Here is a 25,873-nt window from a genome sequence, read left to right as displayed (position 1 = left end):
AAAAACCCCCAACCTCCCAAACTTTTTCCCTCCTCCCGAGCTTTTCGGTGTGTGTGTCCCCCTCACCACTGTCCCCTTTTAATTTTTTCAAGCCATGTTGGGAGGGGGGAAGGAGAGGGAAAACAGAGCTCCAAAGCTCCAAATGCTTCCTTTTTCTGCTCCTCTCCCCTCCCACCTTCACGCTTCCCACTCTTAAAAAAAAAAAAAAAAACCCGAATATATTTTTTTCTTTTCTAATTTTTAAATTTGCTGAGGCTTGGTTATTGTTTTAGAGAGGACGCTTTTTTGGTTTGTTGGTTTTTATTTTTTTTCCTTATTGAAGAAGAAGGAAAAAGAAGAGCGACTGGAAGAGGACAAAGTTGTTCGGGCGGCAGCGGCGAGGCTAGTGGGCAATTGCTTTTATCCTCGCCGAGGGGACAGGCAGCCAGACTGGCAGGGGTGACACAGTAAGTGCCGCAGCGGCGCAGGGGACACCGACCCGGGCCCGCACCGCGGGAGCCAAGCCGGGAGTGGGGCGAGGGGCGCGGGGGGGGCCGGGCCGGGCCGGGCTGGGCCGGGCTGGGCGGGGAGGAGGAGGAGGAGGGGGAGGGAGGTGAGGGAGAGGCGGGCGGCGGGAGCCCTCCCTCCCTCCTCCCGCATGCCCTTCCCCGCCGCCCCCTCACCTCCGGAGGAGAGCGCCCGCAGTGGACAGGTCGCTGCCCCGGCCCGGGCGGGCTCCGGCCGCCTCCGCAGGTGGTAAGAACGGGGGCCGGAGGGAGGGGGAACGGCACAGGCACCGCACGGCACCGGCGGCCGCCCCGCGCTGCCCTCCCTACCTGCTGCCGGCACCCTGCTGCCCGCGGCGGCTCCTGCCTCCCGTCCCTTCCCTGCCCTCCTCCCGACATCCACCTGCCTCTCCCCGTGCGGGGAGGAAGCCGTGCGCCGCCGGAGCGCGGGGCGGGAGGAGGCGCCGCCGGGAGAAGCGATGGGAAGGAGCCCGCGGGCTGCCCCGCGGGGGGCTCGGCGCTGCCCGTGAGCCGCGGCGTGCGCCGCTGCCCTGCTAAACTTAGCCCGCAGCGCCGGCTCCGCAAAATGGTCGGGGATGCTTTAAAGCTCCGGAGGGCTCCTGAAGAAATGCTGAAGCTCTGCCTTCGCCTCGGAAAACGTTTAAATTGAGGCGGCTGACAAAATGGAGGGCTGCCGCGGCGTCCAGGAGGGAGGCAAATTGTTAACCTGGCATCGCGCTCGCCTGAGCTGCCGGCCCGGGGCTGGCGCCGGGACGCGGCCTGACAGATCCCCGCTCCCGGCTTTGTCCCCCCCGGGCCGGGATGCGGGGCTGAGCGCGCATCACCTGGTGTATGGGATGTGCCTATTGCCGAGCCTGACCAATGGCAGGATTTTTCAGCGGCCAAAAAACATTTGGTTACATGTCAGATGAGAAGCTGGGATTTTAATTTTTTTAAAATTAATTTTGATTTTTAAATTTTTTTTGAAAAAGGAAACCCAGGAGAATTTACTTTCTTTTACCGTCGTTTCAGCTGGTTGAAATATAAAACCAATTTATTTGGTTTTCCTTCAAATGAAGGGTGTAGTGATAACAAGCTATATTGTCTGACCTATGACTAATTCTTCTGTTCAAACATTCAGTGTATACTCAGCAGAAAAAATAGATCTGTGCTAGTTTTGAAATCTAAAAGCAGATTGAACTGTTTCTCTTTGCAAGGATGTTTCTTGGGGTTCTTAAAAGAGAAAACCCCAACCAAAACCTGAGAATGATTTTGTAATCCTTGCTCTGAGATTTATGCTATTCCTAGCAGTGTGTGGTTTGGTAGATACAGAGTTTATAAAGTCACAACTGACCAAACAGGAGTTGGTTTAGACTCTTGTGTTTTGAGGGGAGGTGGAAAAATAGTAAGTCTTAATTTCTTTTTATGGTGTTCATCCCACTGCCCATTGGAGATTGAAACATTAATCACAGTTGTTTATGTTGGTTGTCTGGGAGTTTCTGCTTGAATGTGGACCGAAGTATGCAGCAGGGAGGTGTACATGTATTTTTAGCTTTCATTTTTAATGACAAAAGATACAAAGAATAGTGGTACTCACAAGTAAAACTTGCATTTACTGAGTATGCTCATTAATATTTTGAGGATGGAATCTATAAGAAATATGTGAATTGTAGTAAGTTCCGCTTATTGTACTTGTTTAATACACAATTTAAAAGTCCCTTTTTAAATGAACAAACACATAAAGGCACGAGAGAATGTGTCAGTTTCTGTGCTACAGATAGTAGCTTCAAAATGCTTTGGTTTAATACATATGGGAAGATCCAGAAAAACAAACCAAGCATTTAAAAATGTAACATGTATGAAGATACCTGAGTACATTCTTGCTCCAGTAGCTCTGCTTTTGTTAGCTACCCAAGCAAATGTAATGGAACAAAATCACACCAGAAAAACTTCTGTAGAAGATAGCAAGCTCAGTTATCTTTGTTTCTGTAAAAATGCCCGCTCCTCTTCCAGCAAAGACAGCTGGCCGGGCAGGGGTGTTTGTTTTTAGCTTGTCCTGACCATGGGGACGGTATCGGCAGAAGCTGTGCAGGAATGTGTTAAATGGATTTCGCTGGGAGCTCCGTCTCCCAAGGCAGCCCCGGCGGGATGCCAGCGCTGGCTGAGCCCGTGGGAGGAGTTGTGGTTGGATCTGCCATGTGCCTGTGCACCTTCCCTGGCAATGGGCTCTGCCCTGCGAGCCCTGTGCTGCTGCCACAGCGGCAGTGAAGTCATTCGCAGTCCCTGGGTGTGAGATGGGCCAGGCGCTCCTCTGCCTATCAGATAAGAGATTCACGTAGGCCTGCCGGAGCCCTCGGGGGCTGAATTCAGGCTCTCTTTGTAAGGCCAGCCTTCGTAAGAAATGTCAAATAGACAAGTTAGATGTTGGTTTCTGTTACTTGCATTTAGCTTCAAGTGAGTTCTGCTCCAACGCATTGGGCGGTAAGAGGTGTGTGCAGGTGAGGGCTTTGCTCCATCACCTGGGTTTTTAACATTCAGTGCCATAATCCTCACACCAATTCAGCAAATTCACTGCTTTCAAAATGCAATTTTGCTAAAAAAAAATACAGTAAGTGCAGCTGAAGTATTTTTCCCCCCAAAGAAAAGGAGGCAGCAGGATGATAGCTTTCACTTTGTAGCATGTCAGCTGAATTTTCTAGGACTTTTTTTTTTCTTTTTCCTTTCTATAGAAGCAGTCAGGAAAGCATCATGGATATTCTTCAAGTGCTGACAGTCCTTAATAGCCAGATGGCATAGAGTAGTTACTGTCAAAGGATGAGGTGTGGAAGGATTGACACATCCCTTCCTTTTTCTTTTCCATGTTTTTTTTCCAGCCTTTGAAAGAAGCATGGGTTTGGTCTGTGACTCCACTGAATCTGCCCCTATGGATTTGCTGTTATGATAGTGACTAAATGCTTCTTGCAATCTTGTAGTATTTTGTGCATGGTTGTGTAATGCTAAATCCTTGATTATTTAAGAATTTTCAAGAAGCTGGTTTTCTTGGTAATAGGGAAGAAAGTGTGTCCCTAATGTGTCAAATGCTACATTCACTTTCCCTACAATTCCTTAGGGATGGCTTCCAGAATGAGCATTGTGACACAGAGGATTTCTGTAGAATATTTTAAACACCAATAAGTACATATCAGTATTGCTAGTATTTCTGTGATTTGTTTGTACCCCACTCATAAACAAAGGGAAGTGTATCATCCTTTAGGGCTGCCAGTTGCATACATGACCTCTACTTTCTGCACAAATCAAAAGCCACAGGTGATGGCTGGCCTGGTGGTGGGTGTCAGGATGTTGTTCTAAACTAAAGCTTTTAACTGACTGAAGACCAGGGGTCATTGGCAAGAAAGTGAAGTGAACATTAAGTACAGGCTGCTTCTGGGGGTATCCTATCCCCAGGAATTCATCACTATTGTAATGATATCCTCACCCCAATACTAAAGCCAATGGAGATGAAACTGCCTGTGGAGCAAGGCAGGAGGCTGGGATGCCCTGGGCTCCTGCAGTATTCCTGCTGCTGAGGACAGGCATGGCAACAGGGCAGCTCCTATCACCACTGTTCTGCTCCACCATGCCTGATCTTTGCATTGGTGTTGTCAGCTCCAAATAGGGAATCTCTATTATAGTTACTCTGTAAGTTCCTGTAACTCCTGAAGCAAGCAAAAAATAGATATTAATGGTCAAGTTTGGCATCTCAACTTCTAGATTTGCCTAGTTTTAACTAGGCAGTTCTATCAAAGGCCTTCTGGCAGGTACCATGGTTTCCAGCAGAGATGGTGTTGGGCACCAATGAATTACTGCTCAGGACTCAGAGCTCCCTACATGAGCTGCATGTAGGGGGTGTGAATGGAGGGCAAGAGCAAGATGGGTGTGAGTTCAAGGCCCTGTGTTTCCTTCTGCTGCACTTTGTGGTCTGCTGCTGAGCCAAGAGTGTTCTACTCAGAGCTGGCTCTGGGAAGGCTGGCAGCCTTCCATGCTGTGTCCCTATGAAATGCTCCAACAGCTGAAAAAAAACCCACCAAAATTAATAATTGGGCAAGCAAGGAAAGAGGGGAAAGTGTTGTTTCAGTGATGGGAGGTTTCCAGTGGGGCTGCAGGGATTCGGTGGGAACATTCCCAAGCTCCCTTTGTGCTGCTTTTCTGTGCTTTCACTGTCCCAAGCTGGAAGGTATCAAAGGAACTCCTGAAACAAGGTTCTTCTTTGAGGGGAATTAGTTATCTCTTCTCTTTCCTGGTTACAATATGATACTTATGTTGCCAGTGACTCACACAGCTTCTCTCCAAGTGTGTTTTTGGAACTAATTTTTCCCTGCGCTGTGTGAGTTTTCATGATGTTTCCCATAAACCAGGATCAGTTCCTTGCTCAGACCTCCTCAGGTACATTTGCACTCTTCTTTGCCTTCAAGCTTAAGATATAAACTTGTATCATTTGTTTAGCAAATAAAGATACAAAAGTTTGTATCTTTGTATAAAAGAGATGTGCAGAAGCTTTCATTACTTGAGAATAAATGTAATTTTTTTTCTCCATGAGATCTTTTTACACACGAGTCAGAGTGATGGTCTGCTAAAATAGTATGAAAAAAATCTTCATAAAATCAAAGTGGAACTGTGTTCCATTACATTCATTTGGCAGAAAATTGACACATTTCCCAATATTGAGACTGAAATAGCATTACCCGTTTTCATTCTGCCTCACTTGATTTTTGCTTTGCTAAAATGGTCTATGAATGGAGCCTGTTGACTAAATGATAGATCAGTGGCTGTACAGATACTCTTTTTACACATCTTTGCCTGCTTATCTAATGTTTTTATGTTACTGAAGGCAATGTGGGAGGCAAAAAGATGGGTCTGAGTGTGTAATGTAGCAACACTGGCATGAGAACTTTACAGAGAGCGTGAACTGAGGAGGACAACGGGGACTAATTGTATGAAATTCCTTTTATGCACACGTTCTTGAGTTTGAATAACTAGTATGTATTCAGCCTGCTGGATTAGAAGGCTTTGGCTCTGCATGTGTAGCATAGATGTTGCTCTCAAAATAGGAAAGGAACTCTCCCTCCTCCCACGCTATTCCAGATAAAATTGATTCAGTGCTGCATTTTGCTCCTACTGAACCCCTAGGAAAGCATGTTTAGGCTTTATAGTTCTGGTTAGGCTGAATAGTTCATAGTGTTAGAGATAGAAATGCCACACTTTTAATAGCCTGCATGTTGTTTTTGCTTCTTGATTGCTAGGGGTAAGAATCATTCATCCCAGACTTGGTAGACTCAAATCCCATGCTAGAACTTGGGATTTTGCCTGCAAAATGGTCCTTGCAGGGGTGTACTTTTCTCCACAGTGCATATTTCACTAAGTTTGTGCAGTTCCTTAAAGCAGGACACCCATCTTCTAAACACCATCTTACAAATACATGCAAAGAGTCTGAGCTATGCTTCACAGGGCTTCTCTCAGCCATCCTGCCACTGAAATAAGCCTTAAGAACAGGCATGGGGTTACTTTCTGCTCATTCTATTAATGCCACCAGCAATAGATATAGCACCTATCACCTATCCAGTTCCCACAGGTGTTATGTTACAAGTGCTTAGGTGTTGGGATTTCATACCTCCCTACTTGAAAATTCCTGCTTGGGACACAGTGTTTCCTCTTGCCTTCCAGCTTTGCTCTCCCTGACTTTCATAGGAGTCTGTCTGAACTCTGGAAAACTGGGAGGGAAGAGAGGTGGAGAGGGAAGAAACTTTGTGTTACATATCTTTCTTCTAATGCCATCACAGTCAGAATTGCCTTTCCAAACTAAGGGAATTTAGGTAGAGACTTCTTACTAAGAACGATTGGGGAGCAAACAGAATAAGCTTCAGCTTGGTTTCTACAAAGATTCATAAATGTTTTCCAATTTCTAAGCAAGAAGAAAACTATTGCAGCTTACAGCAGAGAAGTACAGCAGTAATCTTAGTGCATTGGGTTGACATGTTATTGGATTCTAGTAAATTTCAAAATATGCAATAGTCTGAATCCAGATTGGATTCTAGTAAGTTTCAAAACATGCAAGAGACTGAATCCAGATCAGCAGAAGGCAAATGGTGTCACCACTTTAGGAGGGCTCTCCCCACCTGTCAGAAGACCTTGTGTTTAAGGCAGGTGTGCTCCAAACTGAGGATGGGCTGTGAAAGACTCTTCCCATAGTCTGCTTGGAGTTCTGCATTGATGGTAAGTCTCTTCTCCTTCTTCCCTTTTCTCCCATGTCCTTTCAGTTTCCTAAAAGCTCTCCAGCTTTTACACAGTGGGTGTTGGGAGGCCTTACTGAAGCAGGGTCATCTCCAAGGACTGGTCTGTATGTTCACATTCCTGTGTCTCAGGAAGGCAGGGGCAGCTGAAGGCACCACCCTTATGAGGGCTGGTAAACTTCATGTTCTCCTGGCTAGGAGACTTACAATGAAATCTAATAAAGCTAAGAGAGCTGCTTGTACTTGTACTATCTGCTGCTACCTTGTTTGTTTCTCAAAATGTCACTTTTTTGTTTTGGTTTTTCTTGCATGTAACTTTTCAGCTGAATAGGTCTGATTTTCCTGGTCCTTTTTTTCTTGTCCAGCTGCTGAAAATCCCTGACTTCTCATGGGTGACACAGTGTGGGCATGCTGTCATCTTCTCAGTACTCTGTTCTGCTTGTTAGATAATTGATAATTGTTAGAGATAGAATGCCACACTTAATAACCATAGATAGAGATCCATGTGTGGTTACCATCCAGGTGACAAAGCATCTTTCCTCAGTGTGGCTCACTTTGCTGTCTGCTGGGATTTCCAAGTAGACCTCTTTGAAGATGCCTGAAAAATTTGCCTATCCAGCCCAGACATGATTGTATGACTAGCCCATTTTTTTGCCTGTTTCCTGTCTAAATATTACTGAAAGAAATTTATCTCCTTCAAGAAAAACAGGTATGAAAAAGAGCAGGAGTTCAAATCTCCAGGATACTGGTCTGGACAGCAAAAGAAAGTGATGAAATACTTATTAACTATTACTGTCCTTGCACATTTTCCCAACATACTATTTCCATGAAGAGACACACATCTTTCCACCTCCTCAAATTTACAGGATTTGAATATTTTTCTGCAACTGTGGCTTGCATGACTTGTCATCTCTCCTGCAGGCATGACCTCTTGTGAAATGAGGAAATGTGTGGTGCATTTGTCCCTGCTGCCTCATGTATGGTTAAACTATAGAAAACTGGAGGAAGCACAGGCACGCTGCTCCTCTGACAGGCTTCTGCAAATACAAGCTATTAATGACCATTGCCTTTCATGGGCAAAACCAGACTTGGCAATTGCTTTGTGCACTTCATTTCATGGTGTAACAAGCAAGCACATCAGCTATTTTTATTCAAACCCCCAGACATAACCAGTATGGCAGAGTGGCTATGAAATGTCTGCATAGCTAAGTGAAAATACAGCTGCTGTTTAACGCTAAATTTTTTTCTTTTACTTACATGATATTGAGGGTTCAACCAATGATCATCTAATCTTTCTGGTTGAGTCATGGTGAGGATGTTGAGGATTTAGCATTAAAAAGGAGCATGTCCTTTTCAGTCACTGACTTTGTCTGCTGTTTAAGTCAGCAATAGGGAGGTAATGCAGTAGGAAAGGTGGGTGGGTGGGGAGTGGGGACTGATCACAGAATCACAGAAATTCAAGGCTGGAAGAGACCTTTAAGATCATCGAGTCCAACCCATGTTCTAACACCTCAACTAGATCATGGCACCAAGTGCCACATCCAGTCTTTTTTTAAACTCTTCGAGGGATGGTGACTCTACCACCTCCCTTGGTAGATGATCCATGGTAAAGGTTCAGGTATTGGCCTTTCAGAAGCCTTTGAGACTGTATCTTTGAATGAGCTGCTTAGTGGCTGGCACAGAAAAAAGCTGGATACACTTAGCAGATGCTGGCTTAGAGAGATGAGTTGTTTTGGGAATTTTTAAAGTCTGCCAAGCTGTTTGATGGTGGTTTTCCCACTTCTTTTTTTTTTTTTTCATTTTATTCCCCTTCCCCCTTTCCCCTGTAGAGGCTGTCTACTTTGATGGGAAAATGACTTTTGTGGCATGATGAATAATTAAAAAAAAAAAGTTAGACTGTGTTGATGATTTCAGTATTTCAAAGCCAAGAATTTATGTCATGAATTAACTCGGGAGCAATGTTGGGCATATAAGTTTTTGTGTATGTACATAATAAGCATATATATATACCTCAGAATTGACATGTGATTTCCAGTTCAATTTTGGTTAAAAAAAGAAAAGAAAGAAAGCAAACCTTTCTACAAACCATCTACAAGTTACAAGTTAGAGATCCTAAGGAAAAAAGAGACATCACCTAATATGCTTTTTCCCTGACCTAGAACCTGCCTGATTCTGGAGCAGATATCCAGTAGCAGCATTTTTATATATCTTCGCTAAACTGAATTATTAAGTGCACTTACAAAAATCTTCTTGCTATACCCACCAAAGTAAGGCATTTCTATTGAGTGTTTATTATTTGGCTCAGCTTGTGGTACTGCTTTTCTGTATAGTCATACCTTGTGCTTACCTAGCTATTTATTACTTATTTACCTATTCTTGTAATTTATGTAGCAAAATGAGAATATACAAATCTTACTTCCTCCTTGAAATGTCTTTCCCTTTCAAATGTCAGTTGTTATGTTTGAAAGCACAGCTGGAGTAGTATAGAAAATAGAATTACTCTTTCTTTAAGGTTAAGTGGGATGACTGTTGAGTAGATCAGCTGCTTTGGGACAAGATGTTGATAAAGAAATTGAACCACCAACATGTAACCACATCCTTCAGGTTCTCCAACAGCAGGAAAATGGGCTTCCTTGAATTCCAAATTCTGCACATTTTGTTCTGATTTATGTTTAAATGTTTAACTTGAAATGTAGTTTTATTTTCTGATGTCTGTGGATAGAGCTGTGATCCTGCTTTTACTCAAAATGAAGTTAAATTGCACTGCAGTGGAAAAATACTCAAGCTTATCACTTTCTCAAGCTGAAGTTTCAAACAGTTTATCCAGTTTCAAAAGCTGTCTGTTATAAAGGTCAACTTCTGTCATAGTGAAAATACTAGAAAAGGAGGATGTGTGTAAGGAACAGGACTGGAGAGAGAGAAAGGACGGGGCACAATAGAAAGAGGTATTGATGAGATGTTGAGAAAATATACCTATGTGCATTAAATAAAGGAAGAAGAAAATAAGAAGGTAGAGTCAAAAGAGATTAAAAGTATTTCTAAGAAGAAGGAAGAAAAGTTCTGCACTAGTTGCACATGAAAATGACATTTCATTTAAATCACAGAAGCTGTAGTTGTAATGTCTGTTCTGTCTGACAACAGAATAGGATCATTCCACTTTGGCTGGTAATGCTAGGCTTGCAGGAGTAGATAACAGAAGAGTTATTTTCTGTGTGTATGAGGAGAAGCCTTTTTGACAGGCTGTCTAAATAAAGTCTTAATGACAAGTTGCAGGAAGTACAGGGAAAGGTGTAATTTCTAATAGGTTCATAGTAGTAAATACTATTTGTGCATCTAGAAAATATCTTCTGAAGATTGTTAAATAGTTATAATTCATGTAACTGAAGATACACCTTAAAACCTAGAAATGTTGGGTGAGATTATGTGGTGGCTTTTGAGAAAATAACATTGTGTGGGTTTGTGTATTTGGCCTTTATCACTAGGGATTTGTAAATATTAAAGAATGAGTTGATTTCAGAACTTTTCATTATAAACCATACCTTCATGTTGAAAACTTTACAGTTCAGAGGCTTAAGCTTCAAATAGCATGTTCCTGAGTCCACATAAAGACATGTCTTTCAGTGCAACTGAGGGAATGGGAAGAAGTGTGAAAATGATCTGTCTGAATACTTCTGTTACAAGTTGCTATTTGTCTTCGTGCTGTTAGTGATTTATTGTTGGCTCTTTTAAGATCTGGTATGTATGGAGTTATTACAGACAGGAGAGAAACTTATATTAAAGAAAAAAGTTGGCAAATTTTGTGTTTGCCTCTAGAATATGTTGAGTACAAGAGGCTGATATCCTCTAAATACATTGTAGATACAGATGTGCCAGCTCCCCCAGGCCTTTGCTGTTTGTCTTCTAACATTTTGGGGTTATGCTAAATGGTACCATTGGTGGGAATGCTTTGTAAGTACAAGTAGTCAGTGCCCCAAGGAGCCTGAACCTAAATACACAAAGCAGAAGAACAGCAGCTAAAGACTATTGACAAAGTGTCTTTTTCCAGCTGTGCATGTAGACAAGGTTACCACAGCTGGCTGCTTGACCCAGTCCCTCTGCCTGTAGCTGCTACCCTAAGCCTGCTGCTTAGGGTAGTTTGTCTGACTGTTTTTACTTCATTCGAGGCCAAGCTGGGGAATAAATTCACAAGTAGCCTATTTTCTTTGTGTTTGGTTTGAAGCAGACCAGAAATCCATCATACTGTTTGTTCCATAGACTCTAGGTGGTTGTTTGCTCCATGCCACACCTTAAATTACCTGCCTTCTCAAAATCTTAGAAGTAAAATACTTTGTATGCTGTCTTTTCCTTTCTTCTGTGTTCTGCCCAACTGGCTATTACCTTTGTTGTCCATAAGAAGTGGGTTCAGTCACAGTAAAATTGGAATTGGAGAACATTAACATGGATCTGCTGAAAGTAGTGGAGCTCTCTCTCTCACGTGAGGATGACACAGAGTGCATTTCTGTGGCAAGTAACACCAAAGCCTTGCAGGTACTGAGATTCTTTCTTTTAAAACTCACTCTCTAATGGCTGTCAAGATCCCACAGTGAGCCAGAGCTGGGAACCAGAAATGCCTGAAGATTGTTTGGCTGTCGTTTACTGCTGCATTTGTTTATTCTACTTGGTTGTACAGTCAGTTTGTGACTGCTGTAGCTCTTTGAGTCAGCTTGCTGGATTAACTTGGGAGCTGGCATGAGGGAGGCTGCTCACTGGTAGCCCTGACTTCACTTGTTTTAAGCTGCCATGGAATGTACCCCCTCAAGCTTGTCTTCTGCAGAGGCAGCAAGAAGTATATTCATGGCATGGATTTACCCACTGGAAACCAAGGCTGGAGCCATTGATTCAGGCTATTAAGCTGATTACTCTTTGTTTGCCAGTGTGCATTCAAGTTGGCTTGTCTTGGCTTCCCAGGGCTCCAGGAGCTTTGTGCTCCATTGGAAACTCTTGTTTGCCACCTGACAAATTCAGAGCTTGGGTTCTGTCAGGATGCTTTTGCTCTAAAACATGGCCAGGACACAGACATATATGTGTATGTGTTTTCATGTACACATCCACATACAAACCATGTACATGAATGTGCACATGTGAATATATACCCATATACTCCTCCAGAGTTTGTATCTTATAAAGCTTTCACTCAATGTGACTTTCTTTTTGGTTTTTTTGATGGCTCATATGACAAGAAAAATTATTAATTAAAGCAATTAATTAGCTAGGAGAACAAAATAGCCTTGCTGATGATAAGGCTTCTTAGGCTCTTTCTAGGGATAATGAATTGAGAAAATCTGGTGACATTGTCTTCATGTAGTTGGTAGTTTTAGTGTCATAGCTATCTGAAGTAGGCAGGTAAATTTTGTACATTTGGTAGGTTATGGTGTGTCTGTCTGATCAGAAGTCACAAGCATATTCATTACTTATCTTTCAAACAAAAGTGAAATAAAAACCTCTTCCTACTCAAAAGCATTTACTTTGTATCATACTTATTTGGTAAAATGAAAAATCTGTTTTCTGATATAAGAATGGATAGCTAGTAATGTCTATTCATTTTTAACCCTGTTTTTTTTTTATCCTTTTCATATTAACTTAAAGGGTGCTAGTGTTCAGAGTTGTCTCTGTTCTCACTTGTTAATAGCTTGTGTCATCTCTGCCCACTGCTCTGGGGGGAGTTTTGATTAAACTTACAACTCCATTTAGCATTCCCATTCCTGTTCAAGTGGTGGTGTCTGATTTCTTTTTAATCCTAATGCTGTATTTTTATATCGTTTCAATCTCAACCATTTGGGGGTTTTGAGTATTCCTTCCATTTACTCTAAGTAATAGCATGGTGACACCAGGACCATGTTCTTGGAGTCCTGCCTGGAGTAAAAGGGTTCTGCAGGTTTCTGTTGGAGCTCTGCTGAGCTCCTGGTGCTGCATGGCACTGCTGTAATGGGACGGTGTCCACACTGGAAAAGATGGTGTTGCAGAAAATCTTGTCTTGTGCACATGGGAATCCAGAACATCCTACTGGTGAGCCTGCCATCCCTACAGCATGTTGGGACCAGTCATATTAGTGGTGACATTTTGTCAGCTGAAGGCTTTTGTCATTCAGGGAAGAGGTTTTTTTTCCTTCTGCCAGATCATTAAGACTGCATTTTGCTAACTTGTGCCAAATTTCCATGTGAGTCTGGCAAACCAGTTAACTGAAATAGCCTGTCTGTCATGTCAGCACAGCTCTGCCCTTCAGCCAGTTGCAAATCTAAAGTGGTTACTTCCCAATGGTTCCATCCAATGTTGCTACTATCAACAGACACATAAATTTGGGGGTTTTTCCCCTTCTACCACTCTACTGAGGGTTTATTCCCACCTCCTTGGGTAGGGGAATGAGTGCACATGGTTGTAAATATTACATTTATCTTAAAATTTAGATTTTTTTTTTAAACTTTTTGCTATAGACTTCAAAGTGAGCTTTTTAGAAAGTCTACATAAAGACCCTTCAAGCAATGGGAGATGACATGCTCAAAGACACATGAGGAAATTTAATGGTGTCTTTGGGTCTGGGAGAGAAGGGTGGTTCTGTATCCTCCCTTATTTCTTGCCATATCCTCCTTTATGCCTGTCATAAGGTCTGTCAGAAGCTCTGTGTGGCTGCTCTTAACTAACTTGTTCTGGTACTGAAGTTCAACAATCTTAGTCTTTTTCTTCTTTTCTGTCATGTATAGCACTTTCTACAAACACTTTGTACCTGTGCTGGAATAGCTTGCTTTGTGACTATTGTGACCATTAGTGGCCATTACATATTTCTGTTTTCTGTTCAACCCTTAAATACTTAATCCCCTCATAAATGTTGAGAACATGATGCCTTACTCTTAGTTAATCAACTTTTTTACTCTTAGTTAATCAACTTTTTTTCCCCTCTTCTTCTGCTGTGTGAGTCCTGACTTAATCCATCTTGAACTTACCTTTTGCCAGCACCCTATGTGGGAGAGGCCCTTGCAAAGAAACTTGGTTTTGCTTTCTCAGTTATTATTATCTAGTTCCTGATATCAAATTTAATTGCACTCTTTGATTTTTCTGCATAAGCTCTTAGGATTTTTCTTATATCGGATACTTTCTGTTCTTCTAAAGTTTTTTTTCTTTTTTTTTCCCCTTTTTTTTCTATCTGCTGTCACTTATATTGCTTTCTGTTTCTTTACCGAGGCTTTGATTCACATTTTTCTGGGATGTGCTCATTTGGCCTGTGTAACCTCAAGAAAATGTTACCATTTCAACATAATGACTCTTTTCTTTCATGGCTTCCTGTTCCCTTTCCTTGTGAAGTGGTATGTATACCTTCCACAACTTCCAGACTCAGCTGGGAGCTAAACACGCAGCTTTTCATTTCCTCTCCCTTCTCAAATTGAGGATCCCTTGGACCAACCAGCAGTGTCTAAACCACTGTTTGTGAAGCACAGCAGCATGGCAGGGGTTTTGGTGGGAGCTCTTCCAGGAACGTGGTGAGCTGGTTGTGTTATGGGCACTGGCATTCAGCAGTGACCTGCCTCTCCAACATATTGTAGGATCTTTCTAGTGAAGAGCAGGGGAAAAGCTTATTTTCCTATTGCCAGGTAAAGTACAAGCACAGAACAAAAAATGTCCCTTGGCATGACCTGCAGTGGTTCAATGGCTAAATTGAAATGTAGATTCTCCATCAAATTAAATTCCTCTTGGCTTGGCTCGGTGTTCCCCTTACTTCCTTCTCTAAACAGAATTGGCTGGACCCTTCCCCCTTTTCCACAGTGTGATTCCTTGTTTAGTTTGTGGGAATTGCAAGAGCTCTGATGTTTTCCTGAATTAAAGATGCCAGATTCGTAGTGAGTTCTTCCTCCTTCCTGTTGTTCCTCCCCTCCTCCCCTGATGGACTCTCTGGGGAGTTGGTTAGTTCTTATTTCCCTTAGGAGAAGACATTACCTCATCAGTCCTCATGGCAATTTATGGTTCCTTGTGTGCAGAGGGCTTCAGTTGACTTCAGTGCCACTTCACCAATGGAACTAAGGAAGGCTGGGCTGCAGGAGAGTGAACTCTTTCTTCTGTGTCAGCTGTGTTCATTTCATTTTCCCTCTGGATAAGTTTCCTTTTTGAGATACACTCTGTCTGGAATGACATCTCTGCAGCCACAAAATTGTTATGAAACGCTGAACACAGAGACCTTGCTATCAAAATACTTGTTTCTTCATCTTGTTTTAATCACTGTTGTGAAATGGAATGATTAAGAAGTTCTACTCCAAAAGTAGAGAAAAGGTATTGGAGCTTGCATCTTTTTTGTGCAAAATAATGCTGTCTTGAGACCCAATTATTCAAAAACAAGTTGTAATGAAAATATCCTAAAATCCTCAGCTTTAGTTTGGTTGTATCAAATACTTGGTAAAACTCCAAAGTGGTAAATAACTTGGTTATTTTCTTTGTGGAGTACTAATCTTGTTTGCTTTGGCATGCAAAACCAAAGACACAGCTTATTTTTACTTAGTGTACACTTTTTTAGAGTATCCCTTCCATACAGTATTAAAGAGATTTATTACAGAACCCAGGAGGCCAGACACAGACCATGGACTGCTGTGTTTGGTGGTCTCAGAGGCAAAGTGTTCACCTAGGCAGTTCTGGTCAGCACAAAAAGTCTTGGTACTGAGGCCAAAGTCCTTGTAGACAATAAGGCAAATAATGGTTTGGAGGGAGTGTGACAGAGGTGACAGTCTCATGTTGTTTTAGCTAGCTTAAGAAGAAAATAAAGATGCATCTGGTCTAAGAACAGGTCTGAAAAATTACATTTGCTGCAGTGTGTAGGTGTGAGCAGCATAGTTAAGGCAAAAAGAAACACTACTGTGCTACTAGAGAAGATATCGTGTGCCTAGGTGAGCATCTCTCATCCTTCTGTGTGTTTGAAGTGTCTTAGGATGAAGTAGAAAAATAAGAACTCTAACTTCAATGTAGAAGTCTGGGGAGAAATCCATCACATAAAATGGTGTAAGAGAAGAAAATTGAAAAAAGGGAACCTGTTGGCTGTAGCAGGTAGCTGAATTCCTTCAGGAGGGTACTGGAAATTTTTTGAATGTGCACTGACTTGCTTTGAAAGTGACACCATTACCTAATGTTGCATTTTTCTAGACTGGCCATCAGTCAATCATGTTTTCTTTCTGTCACTGCTTTTATTGCAACATGTGGTGGTTAAAATCCAGGAGAAAGTGTAATGACATCTTAAGTTGTCTGTCTTTTCAGTTACTTCTGTTAAAAGCAAGAATTTATTTTTGTTGATGATGCCAACAGTTGACGTGCACAAGATGACATTTTCAAAGTAAGTCTTTAAATAAACCCACATTTTTTTTCTGTAACTTCTGGTGTAAATACCTGTCTTTCTGCTTTTTCTCTTGAGACTGTATTACAAGCAGTACTGGTTTTCTTAATGTGTGATTAGGTTTGCTGTAGAGGTTTTAACAGAGCTGAATTTTGATGCCCACTCTGAGATGAGATGAGCTGTCAAGGTGATTGGTTTACACCTGATGGTTGCTGACAATCCCTAAAACATTTAATGTAAACTTGTTTCTTCTCTATCAGGACAAATCCCTTGACCACTGCTGTTGCTGTGGTATCTTGGGAACTTAGTGCAGATGCTGTGTGTTGAATGGAGATTTATTTTCAGGGTGTTGGTTTTCTTAGAAAACTCAAAGCTACAACAAATGGCCAAGTCTTCTGATGGAACTTTCAGATCTGGCTGTGTCTTTTTGAGTGCTAATATGTAATGCTGGGTATTCACTGAACTGTTTGTATATGTTGCCACAGATTTATTTCTCTCTTAGTGAGGATGTCAACCTCAAACAATTAACCTATATGTATAGTTTATAGCAGATTAAATAACTCCTCTGGATTCAAAAATTAAAATCAAATCACAGTTGATCATGATGACAGTATAAATAGGGTAACAAAATTACCAGTCCTTCTAGGAGGCTTAATCTCTTGTTCTTTATGGTTTAGCGTAAATCTGTGAATCATAAAAGGTGGCCTAGTGTTGCTCTTCTCCTTCATAATTATTTAACTTTAAGGTTTTCTTAATTGTTGTGAGACAATCAAAAGATGCCTATCTCAGCAAAGTGATGGCACTGTTTCCTCCAGGCTGCTCTCTCTGTGGAGTTTCAAATGCTTCTGCCATGGTGGATGCATCACCATTCCTGCTTGGGGCATCAGTAGTCTGGAGGTGGATTTTGCAATTTTGTCTGTGTCTGAAAGTAATCTAATTGCTGGGTTCAGACAGGGAACTTGCTCCTTAGAAAAGCTTTCTCAGGAATAGACCTGAATGCATTTGAATGTCTGAAAAACCCAGGGGTGGGGTGGATTACCATGGGAATTGCCTTTAGTCTTGCTGGATAGAGATACAGCTTGTGAAAGGCCTCAGGAGGATTTGACCATGCCTTAAAAATACAAAAAGGCACCCATATTTAAATTCTTAGTCTGGTTCTCTGTGATCATTTATCCCTAAAAAGAAACATGACTTCCAAGTCAGTAAATCTTTCACTTGATGTCAGTTGCTCACCAAAAGAATTTTGGATATGACTATGATTTTTCCAAGCTAGACATCTTAAAAGATACTTACCTAGACTATTCCTTGCCCCATCTGGGAGCCACTGCTTTAAGTTGTAGGTGCCACATGCAGTAGTAGGTGCCAAGTGTAGTGGAGCAGGGCATTTTACTGCACAGTTGAGTTGGGACAGGGTGAGTGTTTTTTCACATGTTCTTCTTGGAGCTGGTGAACTTTGTCTGTTTATTCTTTTGGAAGAAAGACCTCAAATGCTTTTAAGCAGCTCATGCAGAGAAGGATCATGCTTTTTCTGTAGTTACAAGCTCAGGTGCTGGTAGCAAGGGTATTTCTATTGGGCAGGCAGCGAGAGAAGCTGATGTTCCTGGGTAGATCTGTGCTACTTAAATTGCTATCTGAAGTAGGGCAGTTTCCCTTGGGAGTCCTTTTCTTGTTTGAGTGGGGCTAAAGGTACAGCAAGAGATAGTTTCTTCCCTGCTGCTTTGTTCATACCAGTCTACCTGAAGCAGCGTTACTCTGGCCCTAAAACTGCCATTAAGCTTCCTCAGAATACTTGTATTAACTGTAATTGCCTGTACAGTTTGACAAGATTAGCAAAGCATGGAGAGCACTTGCTACTGTTAGTTTTTTCTTTTAATGACAGAGTTCTTTGGATTTGGCACAGTCTGTCTGCTGCAAACTCCTGAAGTAAAAACAGTGAGGCCTTGGCAAGCAGAACAGTTCTAGCAGGAGGATGTTTGGGCCAAGGACTGGTAGCCAAGCTCTTACCTTTCCACATAAGGTTTTCTTTAACGGGAATGCAAAGGAGATGGGACTGCGGTTAAATAATTACTCCTTGTTTGAGGGAACAGCCCTGAGGGAGGTGCTCATGTAATAATGAGCGTCCCTATTGTGCTGTGTAAGAACAAGGACGCTGTGCTGAGACTGTGAGCAATCATCACGCTGGGACTGGCTCATACCTGATTCTACTGACCTGTGCTGAAAGGCACTATTGACTTCAGTTTTACCTCAAACACGCCAAAAATCCATGGCAGTCCAGCATGTGGGACAATACTGTACTTCAGACTGTGCAGCAGGGCTTTGGACCTTCATGCCCAGGCACCATCCATTTGTACCAGTGGAGTGGGAATTCTGTGTGGCCAAGTTCCCTTTTCCCATCCAAGCAGTGCATACTTTGATTAAAACCAAAGGTGTATCCTGGGGAATACTGTACATTTTACAGATTAATTGATCTTCTTGGAGCACTAGGGTATTTTTCCTCTCCTTCAGTTATTCCAGCATGCTTCTCACTCAATTCCATACACCACCCTTGCTGTCTTTTTCAGTTTATTTTTCATTCCTTACACTCTTTGTGTATCTGAGCAGGGGCAATAACACTAACTTAGAGATCTCTGCTTTGTCCAGTGTTTGGTAATGTAATGGCAGCAAATACTGCCATTACAGTTCCAAATAATTTTGGACATGGCACTCTGGGATGGTGCACCTAGAGATGCTTAGCCTAGTCCATCTGCCCTACATTGTGGATTGCTAAGGAGGAAAGGTTTAGCTTGGGTATGTAAAGCTCTCTAGCTGTGCCATGAGGTGAGCTTGCACAAATAAACCCTCCTTTTTATCAAGGCTGGCTTGAGCACTACACTGGTGGTTTGGCTCAGAGGTAGCTGATAAGTCTTTGGTTTAAGCATCTCCCCTGCATGCTGTCCTGCACCAAAGCATGCATGCAATATCAGAATAGTTTAGCTGCCAAAACCATTTAAAAAACCTCTAAAACCTGCAGCCTCTTGCTTTTTCACTAAAATTCATGGATATGGCCTTAAGCATATCTTTGATGTCAGGTGGTCTCCCTGCCAAACCTAAGGCTGGTTCTCAGTAAGGTCTTATGTGGTTATGCTTTCAATAGAGTGCCAGAAAGCTAAACCTTGGCAAGACTGGGCTTTAAGCTGATGGTGAGAACAAGTTTAGGAAGAATGTTTTAGTCCTGGATAGGCATTGCAGCCTAGATACATTTTCTTCTAGAACTCAGTAATAGGTTTTATTTATTTTGCCTCTTCCAAGGCAGTCTAATCTACATTAAAACATAGATGTTCTAAAGAATTATTTGGATTTGTGCTTGATCTTTGCCATCTCCTAGGCTGCGGATTACTTGCCTTTGGAAGCACATGCCCCAGGCATTCCTGCTCTGCCTTGAGCCCAGTGGTGTGGCTGCAGAGGAAGAAGGCTGAAGAGGGTGGGAGGAGCCCTTCTCCTTCCCCCCTTTCCTGGTGGCCTCCGCTTCTGTGCGTGTGCTCAGCTCTCTTCCTGCACGTTCTGACCCGTGCTAGAATCCTATCAGAGAGGGCAGGGGGGCAGTCAGGGATGAAGTCTGCTGGAAAACATTTATCACCTTAGTCTGCACGTCTGAAATGCTTTTGGTGTTTATTGGTAGGGATTGGCTCCTTTTGCTTTGTGGCTCAAAGCACCAGGGTTAATCTTTTCATGCCACTTGGTGTTCCTGGGGAGGACCTAACTGCACACACCATTCCCAGGGGCAAACCAGTTCCAGATAACACTTCAAATAAAGTTTAAGAAATGAGCAGAATGACCCCAGGTAACAAACACATCAACTACATCTATATCTGTCATGACTTTATAAAGGTAAATGTGCTTAATTTCCCCTGCTATCTTTGGTAAATATGCTTAATCTCACCTGCTGTCTTTGTCACTGCTACCTAAGTCAGCTTGGAACTCCAGGAGAAGAAAATTTGTTTTACTTTAAAATACCTAAGTTATTAGGTTACGTTATTAAGTTATTAATGTCTCCTCATTGCATTGCAGGATGAAACTTCTAATTCTAGAATTTTGATTAATGCACTACATTTTAAATTGTATCTAGAAATGGTCAAAGTTTTGCAGTAACCTGGAAAACACTCTAAAGGAAAGTAATTTTCCTATGGTGATTTTGTGAGGGCTTTTATTTGTTTGGGTGGATTTTTGTTTGTTTATTTTTTCAGAAAATACAAACATTTTTGTATTTTCAAATAGGTTGCAAGAAGCGTTTGTAAGGAGAAGAATTTTTTCGGTTTCAACTGACTTATTTGACAAAATTTGACTGAAAACAGGCAAGGTTTCAGGAACACAAACTTCACTTAAGTCTTGAAAAAAAAAACAGTGAATATAAAGCTAGGTCAAGTGTCAATTAATAGCAATAAACTTTATAATCCAGGGAAAAGTTTGTTTATGGGAAAAATCTACCAAAAATCTAGTAACTTCATGATGACTCCAGGATTTTCTTGTCTTAATATTAACTCCAAGAATTTGGGTGGGGAGAGTATTCTTTCTTTGAGGCTATCTTTTAGGTTTCTTTGTGCATTTATCACATATTTCCAGTGGTGTGACTTCAGCCAGACAGTTTCCATAAGAATATGATTCACTGTGTAATTTATGACATGCTTGGGGATGTGCTTCGGACTTCTTTTCCTGTTTGGGAAGAGGGACAGGCTGGATGTGGAGATGTTTTGGAAGCCTTGGCTGCTGTTTCTGTGTCACAGTTTGGTTCTGTTTCACGTCAGTGCATGTGAGGAAGGGCTTGTGCATCTGGAGTTCATGCCCTCCCTCTCCTTATCACTTCATACTAACCTCTCATAAAAGATATCACCTCTCCCTGCAAGACCTGCCTTTCCTGTATCCTTGGGCACTTGCAGATGCAGCAGGAACAGCGGGGATCTGTTGGATACGCAGTTCTTGTGGACCACATCTGTTTGTTTTCTATCATAAAGAACCTGGGATTTACTGTGGTGCTGGAAATGATTGTGGGATGATGTGCCTTTTCCTGAGACAGAGTGGGATGCTTTTCTAAGGATGTTAAGGGTTCATGCAATAGCATTGTTGCATAAATATGTAATACAGGTTTGAACATACTGGCATGATACTTTACAATCTACCAAAAAAACCAAAATATAAATGTCTGTATAAGTTATGAACATGACCTCATGAATGAGAGTGGGAGAGCCTGGGCTAGCATTACATCTCTCATAGTATAGCCCCAAGAGAAATGCTTTAGCAGCATAAAAATGGCCACTTTTTCCTCTTTTACTTCTGCTCCAGCTTGGTGTTTATAGGTAAAGTCTCTGCAGTGGGAAACAGACTGTGTGCATCTTCACTGCAGCAATGTTTAGTATAGCTGTTTAGTGACAGGCACAAACTTGAGTCAAATGGTGAGAATTGGGATTGCTAAGAAAAACCTTGCAGGTGACCATTTTTAAACAGTGACCTGGTTTGTGGGTTTTTTTTTAACCTCCCATTGTATTTATAGAGGGCTTTCCTTTACTCTCACCTAAGAATTTTTGTGCCCTCATCTTAAGAGGATATTCACACAAAAATCTGATTGTGTCTGTCTGGGAGAATGTTCCCTGTTCAATCTGGCCTTGGACATTTCCAGGGATGGGGCAGCCACAGCTTCTCTGGGCAACCTGTGCCAGGGCCTCACCACCCTCACAGGAAAGAATTTCTATTTCTTCTTAATATCTAATCTAAACCTATTCTCTTTCAGTTTGAAGCCATTCTCTCTTGTCCTATCACTACATGCCCTTGTAAAAAGCCTTTCCCTGACTTTTTTTGTAGGCCCCCTTTAATTATTGAAATTATTGGGCTGAATTAGTCAAAAACACCTGTTTCCTGCACCTTTTAGTGAGTGGTTCTTTTCTGGGTGTTGTGAGGAAGGTGAGGCCTGAAATTATAACGTGAATACAGACACATATTCCTAAACTTCTAGTTAGTAAAGTTAGAGAAAATAAAAAAAAAAAAATAGGAAAGGAAGGAAAAAAAAACCCAAACTGTGCAGTATTTGATGGGAAGCCAGTGTAACTGCCTTGAAACTGGAGTGGCATGCCTGAGTCAGTGAAGTATGAGCTAAGAACCTGGCAGAAGCCTTTTGCACAAAGGAAGGTTGAGAGAGTCTCTCAGGAAGCCTGTGCGCTGCTAAATGTGGCATGTTTGAACATGAGACTGACATCATTGTGAGTTCATAGTAGTGAAAGAACAAAGTATCAGCCACAAATTAGACTGACCTAATTTTTAAGTCACTTATAAAAACTTAATAGCACAGTATCTTGCTTGTGCAAGCTGTTTATTTCTATCCCAACCTCTGACGACTACATTTAAACTGCAAGTTAACCCTCTAAACTGTTAAAGGAGTCGTTCAGGAAGGTGGGGGCGTTTGAGGGGTGCTGCAGACTTCCTTCCTTGGCTCTTTTTCTACTCTGACCTCAGTTTTCACATAAAGGAAGTGATTAAGGACCACCCATCATATACCTTCATCCTTCAGGATCAGTTTCTGGAGGTAAAAACCTCAGGACTGCTACCAAATCCCAACTCGTTCTTATTGGCTGCTCACATGCAGACTGGAAGTCTGTCTGCAAATTGCCAGAACACGTGCCAAGGGTATCAGCAGGAATTTATATAGAATGAGTAAGCTGTTATAAAACCAATCAGTATCATTTATTGATGTATCCATGATTGTTGACAAGGAACCAATGCTTCTTCCATTGCTGAATACTTAAGAAATACAAGGATCTTGCAGTTTGCAGATGAGAAACTTCTTTCCAAGTATTTTAGTTGGCTCTGCATGCCCTGAAGTTGATCCATTCTGTTGATCTATTATTTCAATTTTTGCAGAAGTATTATAAGCTCTCCAAGCTTGGGATTACTTCAACAACAGTCAGTGCCTTTCCAGTTGCTTTTTAAAGGGCTGTAAAACAAGACACTTCTACAGATTCTGAAGAAATGTAACATTTATAGTTTTGTACGGAGCTGTGCATACATGTAAGCACACATCTCATGGGATAATATGGGTGTATTTAGAGGGAGTATATTTAGTTTCTCTTTGATATTCAGAATTCTGTTATAAACCAGAGAGGTTGCTATAAAACATTTCTTGTTGACCCTAGTCCTTGAGTAACATGCCTATCAGATAATAACAACATAATTTACTCCCTTAGTTTGGTATTGTGCATTTTTTCCTTTCAAAATTACAAAAATCCTGGTCCCTTTTGCTTCTTGGCCACTACATAAAATGGTGGTCGCATTTTGTCAGTTGTTCTTGAGGGGATTTCTGTATTTCATGGTTAGGTCACTTTTCATTCCCTACATCAGGCAGGAGCACATGAAGGGAACCTACAAGAGATGTTACAAGGGTGGGAAGTGATAGGACAAGGGGGAATGGCTACAACCTGACAGAGGGCAGGGTCTGTTTAGGGATTGGGAAGAAATTGTTCCCTGTGAGGTTGGTGAGGCCCTGGCACAGGGTGCCCAGAGAAGCTGTGGCTGCCCCGTCCCTGGAAGTGCCCAAGGCCAGGTTGGGCAGGGCTTGGAGCAACCTGGGATAGTGGAAGGTGTCTCTGCTCATGGCAGGGGGGTTGAGATGAGATGGACTTTAAGGTCCCTTCCAACCCAAACCATTCTTTGATTCTACTTCAGTGGTAATGTTTGTAGTGATACAAGAGGCACAGCTGGGGAACAGAAGTCATCCTCTGCCCTCCTTCTCCCATTGTACAGATGTGTGCAGCTTCTCTTTTCAGCCATGTGGTTACCATGTTAGAAATGTGACTTTGGCCCCGCTGCAGGTCTTGTATAACGTTATTCAAATCCAAAGAAACATGTGGGATCCTTTGGGAAAGACACACCAGAGGATGTGACTGGGATCACAGCTCAGTGAGGTACCATGACTCCTGCTTCTGTTCCTGACTGAGGCCCTGTTGGTACCATCTTGTCAATTGAGTTAATATATGAAAGCAATTTTAATAAGCAAGCCATCATAATTACCTTTGTGGGTACAAATTAGGTATGAAAACATGTTCTGTTCCCAGAGTGTGAGCTGTCAGTAGTCTTACGCCATGGTGAGAGATTTGAGTCACAATCATCTGGATCTAGGGGTCTGTTAATTTGTTTTCTGTGCCTCATCTGCAATTCAGCCATCACTCCATATCATAGCCTGAACAGCCCAGAATGGAGGCCTCTGAGCAGGATTACTGCAACTGTTTAATTTCTGGGAACATATAACAACTTGATTTATTTCTGCTTGTTAATTGTGAGCCATTGCTGTACAGCATATTCCTCAAAGTTTCCTTTCCTACTCCCACTTGAAGATAGCTGGGCTGTCCCCTGTTTGTGGACTTGCTGTTTTCCGGCATCTATTCTGTTTCCTTGCCATGTAAATGTCATTTAAGGAGAAACCCAATTAAATTTAACTGCTGTAATGAGTAGGACTGAGCTTACATATGTGTAATGTCAATGTTTTATTTGGCCCAGCCTCCCTTCTGAAGATGCTTCTGCATGTTTTTATCACTATGTAGCATACACTAGTGGCAATATTTATTTTGCATAAAGAATGCAGAGGGCTTTAAAATGAGTTTGATAACAAACTTAATCAACACTTTTATTAGGTTTTTTTTTTTAAACTTCTAGATATTTCCCTGTACAGCTGACAGGACATGCATGCAGCGCAGTGCAGCACTGTGTTTTCAGACACAAGCAGGAAGAAACAAAGTATTAATGTTGACAGTTTAAAAAAAAATAAATTCCTTTCAAACTTTCTCATGCCCTGATGTGAAGGGGTTGAATGTGCATGTTGCCTTCCGGGAGAGCTGGTGTCATTTCCTCAAATGGGTGAAAGACCAGAACGCTTTAACCCACGTTGTTCCATACCATGCAAGCAGATTACAAGTCTCTGTCCTTAAAGGAGATTGACTCATTTTAGTCATTCAGTTTAATTGAAGAGTCAGTAAAAAGTCTGCTGCAACAAATTCATCCCTGCCTGGCCCAGAAGCTATTCTGATTAATTTCCCTAATAGAATTGCCATCATTATCCCGTCTTTAATCCGTCCTAGTTCTTGGTTTCAGATCCACCTCCTGTTTTTATCATACAGTGACCACAAAGTAGATCAGAGTTACCCTTTTTTAAATCAAATTTTTGACTCCTTATTTGCAGGGCCATGTTATTTGGATGTCTTCCCCTCAAAGGCTCTCACTAGGCAGAATGCCTTATATTTAAAAGTTAACCACTATCTGAAGAATCTGGGATCCCATTTTACCCTCTTTCCTGGTAAGCCTTTGAAAGAAGTAGCATGGACTATTATAACAGCTGTGCTTGATGTTTATTTTGCACTACTCTTCAGAGCACTCCTCTTTTTAATCTGTTTCTCAGCAAAAAGATGACCATGAGAATACAGAAGTTTCTGTTTTTGTTGGTCTGCAGAGCTACGGAACAGGTGATTCAGAACATGAAGCTTGTGTAGGAGATGGAAACCTTGGTGTTGTGAAAAAATGCTGCTGTAAAGCACTCATGTCATACAAATAGCAAAGACATGCTGGAATTGCAACAGCTTGAGGATTTATTAATTAGTTCAACACCTTAAGTTTTTCATTGTGTTACTTTGTTTTCTTTGTGCCTTTGAAATCTACCATACAATTGCTGGTAGAGGCTGGCAGGTGTGCGCAATTGGTCACACTAATTGCCCACACAATTGATCAATCTTTGCCATTTGATGTGCAGGGCCAAAGTAGCACTTGTG

At 41.9% G+C, this 25,873-nt stretch overlaps 1 protein-coding gene across 1 annotated transcript in view; it reads left to right on the top strand.

Moving 5' to 3' along the window:
- Nucleotides 1-657: 657 nt before the first annotated feature.
- Nucleotides 658-25,873, top strand: part of DUSP16 (dual specificity phosphatase 16) — a 58,238-nt gene continuing 33,022 nt past the window's right edge. Inside the window, exon 1 of the mRNA XM_058805400.1 lies at nt 658-735. The gene's annotated coding sequence lies outside the window, so the exon portion shown is untranslated. The remainder of the gene's footprint in view (nt 736-25,873) is intronic.

This window comes from Ammospiza caudacuta, chromosome 5, assembly GCF_027887145.1.
Source record: "Ammospiza caudacuta isolate bAmmCau1 chromosome 5, bAmmCau1.pri, whole genome shotgun sequence".
Taxonomy (NCBI): Eukaryota; Metazoa; Chordata; class Aves; order Passeriformes; family Passerellidae; genus Ammospiza; species Ammospiza caudacuta.
This window is presented reverse-complemented; position numbering and strand designations above follow the sequence as displayed.